This window comes from Sus scrofa, chromosome X, assembly GCF_054392235.1.
Source record: "Sus scrofa isolate SSC_HxYL_T2T_F1_AM1 chromosome X, Sscrofa_HxYL_maternal_Yorkshire_Landrace_v2.0, whole genome shotgun sequence".
Lineage (NCBI taxonomy): Eukaryota > Metazoa > Chordata > Mammalia > Artiodactyla > Suidae > Sus > Sus scrofa.
This window is the reverse complement of record NC_139401.1, coordinates 117,248,128-117,258,307: the sequence shown is the minus strand read 5'-3', so window position 1 is coordinate 117,258,307 and position 10,180 is coordinate 117,248,128.

The window sequence follows — 10,180 nt, the reverse complement described above, 5'->3', positions numbered from 1 at the left end:
TGGTTACAAGAAGAAATTATCATGCTAAGTGAAGTCAGCCATACAATGAGACACAAACATCAAAAGCTATCACTGACATGTGGAATCTAAAAAAAGGACACAATGAACTTCTCTGCAGAAGAGATACTGACTCACAGACTTTGAAAAACTTTTGGTTTCCAAATGAGACAGTTTGGGGGTGGGGGGAATGCACTGGGGATATGGGATGGAAATCCTATAAAACTGTGATGATCATTGTACAACTATAAATGTAATAAATTCATTGAGTAGTAAAAAAAATTTTAATTAAAAAAAGAAGCATGATAAATGGAAAGACCTATTGAAAAATGAAGGTTTTTTCCAAATAATGTTAAAGAAAAAATAAAATAAATAATGTCTTTTATAAGCAGCAAATGGTTGGATCTTATTTCATTTTATCCAGTCTGGTTATCTCTACCTTTTATTTGGGTATTTAGACTATTCCCATTTAATTTAATTCTTGTTACAGTTTAATTACATTTGCCATTCTAAATTTGTTTTCTATATTACTCCGGTCTTTGCTGTCTCATTGACTTCCTTCTTCTGTGTTAAATATTTTTTAGTGTGTAGATATTAGTCCCTCTATTGGTTTTTGTTACTACATTTTTTTGTTGTTTTATAACTAGATAATCTAGGGATCACAAAATTTATCACAATCTACTGATTTACCACAATATATTTCAAATTAATACTAAATTCTGACAAAGTAGGAAACTTTGCTTCAGTATAATTCCATTTACTCCTCCCACCTTTGTGCAATCATCATATATACATCTCTGTATATTTTAAGCCCAGCAATACAATATCATAATTATTGCTTTATATGATCTTACCTCTCTCTTAAAGAAGAGGAAAAATGAGAAAATATAGTCTTTTTTATTACCCCACATGTTTACCATTTCTGGTGCACTTTATTTCTCCCTGTGGATTTGAGTTACCACTTGTCACTTTCTTTCAACCTGAAGGATTTCCTTAAGTCCTTAAAGATTTCTTGTAAGGCAAGTGTGCTAACAACAAAGTATCTTAGTTTGTGTTTATCTGAAACTGACTTTATTTCATTTTCAAAGGACATTTTATGAGAAATATAATTCTTACTGGATAGGTTTTTTTTCCCTGCAGCATCTTGGACATATCATCTCTCTGACTCCCGGCTTCCACTGTTTCTGATAAGAAAGCTGATAATTGTATTGATGTTTCCCTGTACATAATGAGTCTTTTATTCTCTTGCTGCCCTCACAATTTTCTCTTTGTCTTTAAATAGTTTGATTATGATGAGTTAGGTAAAGATCTCTTTGTATTTATACTACTTGAGATTTTTAGGCTCTTGGATCTGTGTATCATTTTTTTTTTTTTTTTGTCTTTTTGCTTTTTCTGGGGCCGCTCCTTTAGGCATATGGAGGTTCCCAGGCTAGGGGTCGAATCGGAGCTGTAGCCACTGGCCTACACCAGAGCCACAGCAACACAGGATCCGAGCCGCGTCTGCAACCTACACCACAGCTCACGGCAACGCCAGATCCTTAACCCACTGAGCAAGGGCAGGGACCGAACCCGCAACCTCATGGTTCCTAGTTGGATTCGTTAACCACTGCGCCACGACAGGAACTCCTGTATCATTTTTTTTTTTAATCAGCTCTGCAAAGGTTTTGGCTATTATTTCTTCAAATATTTTGGATCCTTTCCCTTTCTACTCTTTTTCTGTCCCTGTATCTCATTACTCCCATTACATATTTATTCATAGACAATGTTGTATCACAGTTTTCTGTTCATTTTTCTTTAATCCTTTCCCCCTCTATTCCTTGTACTGCATAATTTCTATTGGAATTGTCTTTATATCCACTGATTCTTTCTTCTGCCATCTAGAATCTGCTCTGGAGCCCCTGTAATAAAATTTTCGTTTTAGTTATTCTAAGTTTTAACTTCAGAATTAGTATTTGGTTCTTTTTTTATCACTTTTATCTCCTTATTGAGAATTTCTATTGATTCATTGTTTTCGGACTCATTTAATTCTTTCAACATGGTTTCCTTTAGTTCATTATACATATTTATAATAAATGCTTTAAATTCTTTGACTGCTATATATAACCTCTGGGAAACCCAGACAAAATTTCCACTGATGTATATTCTCCTGGGTATGGGTCACACTTTCCTGTTTATTTGTACATCTTGTAATTTTTTTCTTGAAAAACTGAACATCTTAGATAAATTTTGTAGCCACTCTTAACTCTGGTAGTTTTCTCCTGAAGGTTGATGTTGTCATGTTGCTTGTTTGTTTATTCATTTCTTTTTTTTTTTTTTTTGTCTTTTGTTGTTGTTGTTGTTGTTGTTGTTGTTATTGTTGCTATTTCTTGGGCCGCTCCCGCGGCATATGGAGGTTCCCAGGCTAGGGGTTGAATCGGAGCTGTAGCCACCGGCCTACGCCAGAGCCACAGCAACGCAGGATCCGAGCCGCGTCTGCAACCTACACCACAGCTCATGGCAACGCCGGATCGTTAACCCACTGAGCAAGGGCAGGGACCGAACCCGCAACCTCATGGTTCCTAGTTGGATTCGTTAACCACTGTGCCACGACGGGAACTCCTGTTTATTCATTTCTTTGTTTAGTAATGTGCCTGGGATAAACCAGGCAAAACTGTCACCCTTATATTTTGCAAGGGTGTGGCCACTGATGTCTCTGCTCAATTGTGTTTCAATATTCCTGGCTTTACTTTTAAGCCTGGATTCCTAGAGGTTGCCTCTGCATCTGTGTAACTTAGTGGTCTTAGGTTCTATTCAAACAAGTATCATCCGTGGTCTGTGCCTTGGTAGAAGATTGCATTCAAAGGTCAGACTGTTCTTCAGATCTAACAATGGCTTTATTTCCTGCAAGAGTTTTTAAATCTCCTGTAAGTATGCACACAGTCTCAGACTTGGCCAATAATAGATTGGGACTTCTTAAGTTCTTTGATATGCATGTGAGCATCCTCAGCTAGAAATGTTAACCACAACTACAACCACAACCTCAAGCTGGAAGAGCCAAGTCATTGGCTTTCTCCCATTGGCCAGCCTCCTAGAAGTCAACTCCACTGATGTGATGTTAAGCATGGGCATTGCCCTCTTCTCAAAATAGAGTGAGCCCTGCCGCTTGAACTTGGCAGAGAATCTTCCATGTCGAAATCTGTTAGAACTTCCACACCAATGGAGCTGAGATAAGATAGGAGCATCCCTGGACCAGAATGGCCAGATTCCTGCTGTTTCTGACTAGACTTCAGCAGTTGTTCAAGTATAAGTGGTTCTCGGATTATTGCATGCCTTTAGTTAATTTCCAGAATGCCAAAATGGTCATTTTTATCATTTTATCCAGCTATATAGTTGCTTTGGGGGGAATGGATTTGCCTATCTCCTCAGTCTTCCACAGCCTGAAGTCTTGCTCCTGACAGATTTTTAAATTTTGCCAGTCAAATGGGTATGTAGTGTTTTTTTATTATAGTTTTCATCTGTATTTTCCTGATTACCAATCAAGTTAAGCACCTTTTCATGTTTATTGACCATTTGAATTTCCTCCTTTATTCAGTGCCTGTTCAAGTGTATTGCTTATTTTTCTATTAAGCTGTCTTTTTCTTAATGATATGTAAGAGCTCTTTATATGTTCTGGACATGAATCCTTCATTGGTTTATGGGTGTTGCAAAATCTCTATTTTTGTGGTCAGATTTTTAAAACTCTTATGATATCTCTCAATTAAAAGCTCTTAATTTTAATGTGGTTGAACATTAATATTTTCCTTTGTGCTTACTAATTTTTCTTGTGTTATAAACTCTTCCTCACCCTGTGGTTGTGAAGTAGCCCCCTGCATTAAATTCTACAAATATTACCTTTCTCATTTAGTTCTTTTACCCTACTAGAGTTGATTTTTATATATGGTGTATTTTAGGGGTCAATTTTCACTTTCCCCTATGGAGACCAAATTTTTACAGCATTATTAATTGAAAAATGCATACTTTTCATGCCACTTCAATTTTATATGAAATATCAATATGTGAATGTGTCTCTGTATGTATCTCTGGACTCTATTCTGTTCTGTTGGTTTATTTGTTTCATCTTATGAAAATACCACTTGTCTTAATTACTACAGTTTTGTAATATACACTAAAACAGTAGATTGGCTTGAGGAAGAATTGCCATCTCTCATATGTTGATATTACATCTGATTTCTCTCCTTGAATTTGTCAGGGTGCCAGAATTACATTCATTTCTCTTTGTGTGTTAAGCCAACTTTGCATTCCTAGAATGAACCCAACTTGGTCATTATATTTTCAAATGTCAGTTGTTTCAATTTGCTAATACTTTGCTTAAGATTTTGGTATCTCTGTTCACAAATGAGATTGGCCTATACTTTTTTTCATAGTTTCTTTTTTGGATTTTGTTATCAAAGTTAAGCTAACTTCATAAAATGAGTTGTGAATCATCTCCTTTTCTATTCTATGGATACATTTGTGCAAGTTGGGAATTCTTTTATTCTTGAATATTTGGTAAAACTCACTGGTAAAGCCCTCTATACCTGGATTTTTCTTCACAGTAATATTTTTTAATGATAGATTCAATGTATTTAATGCTTATAAGAAAATTGAGGTTTTCTGTCCTTCTTGAGTCAGTTTTGGTAAGACATCTTTTTACCTCTACACATCACATCTAGCTCTCTCAAAATCACCATCTACACATCAGCTGATAAAATTGTGGTTCCAAGAAGCAAAGCAGATCAAATCATTCCTCTATTTAAAATCTTCTGGAGTTCCTGCTTAGTCCCACAGTGGGTTAAGGATCTGGTATTGTCTCTGCAGAGGCTTGGGTTGCTGCTGAGGCATGGGTTCTATCCCCAGCATGGTGCAGTGGGTTAAGGATTCAGCATTGCCTCAGCTATGGTGTAGGTCACACTTGCATCTCTGATAAAATCCCTGGCCCAGGAACTTCCATATGCCACAAGTGCCACCAAAATAAAAAATCTGGCACTGTCACTGCAGCAGCCCAGGTCACTGCTGTGGTGTGGGTTTGAGCCCTATACCTGGAACTTCCACATGCAGTAGGCATGGCCACAAACAAACAAGCAAAAAACATTTATTACTGTGCTTTGTAATACTGCCTGAAGTCTGGTAGAGTTATGCCTCCTGCTTGTTTTTTGTTCCTCAGAATCGCTTTGGCAATTCTGGGTTTTTTGTGGTTCCATATACATTTTTGGATTATTTGTTCTAGTTATGTAAAAAATGACATGGGTAATTTGATAGGGATTGCATTGAATCTGTAGATTGCTTTGGGTAGTATGGCCATTTTTACAGTATTAATTTTTCTGACCCATGAGCATGGGATATCTTTCCATTTCTTTGTATATTCTTTGATTTCCCTGATTAATGTTTTATACTTGTCAGCATATAAGTCTTTCACCTCCTTGGTCAGGTTTATTCCCAGGTATTTGATTTTTTGGGGTGCAATTTTAAAAGGTATTGTATTTTTGTATTCCTTTTCTAATATTTCATTGTTAATATTCAGAAATGTGATTGATTTCTGAATGTTAATATTATATCCTGCCACTTTGCTGAATTTGTTGATGAGTTCAAGTAGTTTTTGGGTTGAGTCCTTAGGGTTTTCTATATACAGTATCATATCATCTGCATATAGTGACAGTTTTACCTCTTCTCTTTCAATTCGGAGGAACAAAATCCAAGCAGGAGGCATAACTCTCCCAGACTTCAGGCAACATTACAAGGCCACAGTCATCAAGACAGTGTGGTGCTGGTACCAAAACAGAGAGACCAATGGATTCCAGAGGCCAGCTCCAGCGGCCAGGGAGTGTACACTTTCCCGATAGGATATGGACAGTGTCAGCGAATGTACATATGGAGACAGCCTCTTTGTCCCTTCTTTCAGGGCGTTGGACTGCTCAAATTTTATTGGCATAAGTGGTTAATTATATAGACAGTTTTTCACTACAGATTACATCATAGTGTTAAAAGTACATTGGTTAACTATTAGGCTTTGTTTTTTTGATCACATGGTATAGTAGCAATATGTCATGTTTTAAAATCTTTAACTAAATTTAGTGAGCACAATTCAAGGACAAACAGGCACAGCATATCATGTGGGAAAGAGGATATCCAGCACAAACCATCTAATAGCCAGCCAGTTCCCACAAGCCGAAGAAGTTACAGACACAAAAAAATCACATCTTCAGACTAGTGTCTATCTTCAAAGTGTCCTTGGCAGGGAGACAGTGTGAGAAAATAGAAACCAACTTAGCTAGCTACCACTAAAATTTTCTAAACTCAAGGACAAAACTCACAGCTGGGTTTCTTTTGATCAAGAATAATATGTGTCTAACTTCTATAGACTTCATTAAAATCCTAACTCTAAAGTTTACTGTATAACTAGTTAGTAGATAAACACTATGTTTTAATTTAGTTGGATTTAAATAGGGGAAAGTCCTTTAGAATGAAATTCTTATTATATTATTGTTGTAATTTTGTTAAATCACAAATCACCACAGGAAAATAAGAATGGGAAATAAGAATAATAAGCAAATAGGAAAGACTGGGGAAAACTGAATAACAAATAAAACAACAGGAAAGACTAGGTCACCTGAGAAACAATCCATGTTCTCCGGCGCAAACATGGAAATTGTTTTCCCAGGAAAGCCTCAATTCTTCCCCATAAACATCAAAATGAGAGCTGTATAACCTGAGGCCTGCCCTCAGCTTGTACCGTACAGGCAGGCTTTCATCCTGACCAGAAGCCCACCTTCAGCATGTACCATTCAGGTGAGCTCCTTTCCTTGGTTAGGAACCTGCCTTCAGGTTTTTCTGCCATCAGGCAAGGTCCTTTTTTTGAGTCCTTGCATCTCCTTGGCTCCCCACAAATGGAACAGAATAGAGAACCCGGAAATAAACCCTGACACCTTTGGCCAATTAATCTTTGACAAAGGAGGCAAGAATATAAAACGGGAAAAAAAATCTCTTTAGCAAGTATTGCTGAGAAACCTGGACAGCTGCATGCAAATCAATGAAACTAGAACACACCCTCACACCATGCACAAAAATAAACTCAAAATGACTGAAAGATGCACCCACATGTTCATTGCAGCACTATTCACAATAGCCAGGACATGGAAACAACCCAAATGTCCATCGACAGATGATTGGATTCGGGAGATGTGGTATATATACACAATGGAATACTACTCAGCCATAAAAAAGAATGACATAACGCCATTTGCAGCAACATGGATGGAACTAGAGAATCTCATACTGAGTGAAATGAGCCAGAAAGACAAAGACAAATACCATATGATATCACTTATAACTGGAATCTAATATCCAGCACAAATGAACATCTCCTCAGAAAAGAAAATCATGGACTTGGAGAAAAGACTTGTGGCTACCTGATGGGAGGGGGAGGGAGTGGGGGGGATCGGGAGCTTGGACTTAGACACAACTTAGAATAGATATACAAGGAGATCCTGCTAAATAGCATTGAGAACTTTGTCTAGATACTCATGTTGCAACAGAACAAAGGGTGGGGGGAAAAAAGGTAATGTATACATGTAAGGATAACCTGACCCCCTTGCTGTACAGTGGGAAAATAAAAAAATTTTTAAATATTTTTTAAAAAATAAAAAAATTTTTAAAAAAATAAATCCTCTCTAGAAAAAAAAATGACTGAAAGACTTAAATATAAGACAAGACACCATCAAACTCCTGGAAGAGAACATAGGTAAAATATTCCTGGACATCAGCATTACAATTGTTTTCTCAGGTCAGTCTCCCAAAGCAACAGAAATAAAAGCAAAAATAAACCAATGGGACCTAATCAAACTGACAAGCTTTTGCACAGCCAAGGAAACCAAAAAGAAAACAAAAAGACAACTTACAGAATAGGAGAAAATAGTGTCAAATGATGCAACTGACAACGGCTTAATCTCTAAAATATATAAGCAACTTATACAACTCAACAGCAAAAAAGCCAACAACCCAGTTGAAAAATGGGCAAAAGACCTGAACAGACATTGCTCCAAAGAAGATATATGGATGGCCAGCAAGCACATGAAAAAATGCTCAACATCCCTGATTATTAGAGAAATGCAAATCAAAAATACTATGAGGTACCACCTCACAGCAGTCAGAATGGCCACCATTAATAAGTCCACAAATAACAAGTGCTAGAGGGGGTGTGGAGAAAAGGGAACCCTCCTGCACTGTTGGTGGGAATGGAAGCTGGTACAACCACTATGAGAACAGTATGGAGGTACCTTAGAAATCTATACATAGAACTGATCCCTACATGAACTGATCCCTACATATCCAGCCTCATTTTGTTCCATTCTTCCCCTTGCTTATTCTTCTCTAGCTTCACTGGCCTTATTTATGTTCCACAACACAGAACCAAGCTTATTCCTACCTCAGGGCTTTGCATTTGCTGTTTCTTCTCTCTAGAATGCTCTCTCCTCAAAGTGTAACAATGCTGGTTCCTTCTCATTCTTTTTATCTCTCTGCTTAAATGTCAGCTCCTCAGAAAGACCTTTCCTGACCATTTCACCTAAGGTAGGCTCCTCTGTCATCATTTTATTTCATGGCACCTAATTATACTTTGCAATCCTAATTGGTTTTTAAAAATTCATTTAGCCTCTATTTATTGTTCCAGACTGCAAAGTCTTTGAGGCCTGAGATGTTGACCATCGTATTTACTGTCACATTCCTAGTACTTAGCCCAGTGTCTAAAACATAGTAAGCACTCAATAAATTTTATAAGTAATTAATGAGCCTAATCAGAGCTTATATATGGAAGGAGGGCATAGTTTGGTTAGGGATGAATCTGTATATGAGCAAATTCACCTCAAAAGGTTAACAAAGATAGGAAGTTTCAAGTGAGTCTGATATTCAAAAACAGTGAACAAACAGAATTGAATAGGGGACTATGAAACTTTGATTTTCATCCCAAAAAGCAATTTAAAGCCACTGAAATTGTGGCAGGAAGAGATTAAACAAGGTGTCTAAGCTCTACTGGCTAATTAATGGCTAAACCATAGCTAAAATCAAGATCCTTGAGTCCAATTTCTCTGTATTTGATTGCTTCTCTAAGTAATAGCACTTGGTATAGGAATATAAAAGCAAAGTGGTCAACAATGAAATATCAGAAAGAGAAAGTGAAAAAACAATCTCATTTAAAATCATATCAAAAAATATATATATACTGGTGTTCCCATCATGGCACAGCAGAAACAAATCCAACTAGGAACCATGAGGTTGTGGGTTCAATCCCTGGCCTCACTCAGTGGGTTAAGGATCCAGCATTGCTGTGAGCTGTGGTGTAGGTCACAGACATGGCTCAGATCCCGTGTTACTGTGGTTGTGGCATAGGCCAGCAGCTGTAGCTCCGATTTGACCCCTAGCCTGGGAATCACCGTATGCCATGGGTGTGGCCCTAAAAAGCAAAAAAAAAAAAAAAAAAAAAAGGAATAAAACTAACCAAGGAGGTGAAAGACCTAAAAACATATAAAATTTGAAAATTATAAGACATTGATAAAAGAAACTGAATATGACACCAGCAAATGGGAAGATATCCCATGAGCATGGATTAGAATAATTAATATTGTTAAAATGGCCATGCTATCCAAAGCAATCTACAGATTTAATGTGATCCCTACCAAATTACCCATGACATTTTTCAGAGAACTATAAGAAAAATCCTAAAACTTATATGGAACCTCAAAAGACCCAGAATTGCCAAAGTAATCCTGAGGGAAAAAACAAAGCTGGAGACATAATCCTCCCAAACTTCAGACAATATTACAAGCTACAATAATCAAACCAGTGTAGTACTGACACAAAAACAGACATATGGATCAATAGAACAGAAAAGAGAGCCCATAAATAAACCCCCACATATAATCTTATTTAAGTATATTGATTAGTAAGTTTGGCTAATGCTTCTGCAAGACTGTTTTAATAAAAATATTATTTTTTCAAGAAAAACCTTTAGTGTTTATTTAGTACTAACTGTGTGTCAGGCATTGTTTTAATTACTTTATATGTAGTTACTCTTAAAAACAATACTGTGAGTATGGAGGTTTCTTAAAAAACTAAAAATAGAACTATCATATGATCCAGCAATCCCATTCCTGGGCTTATATACAAAAAAGAC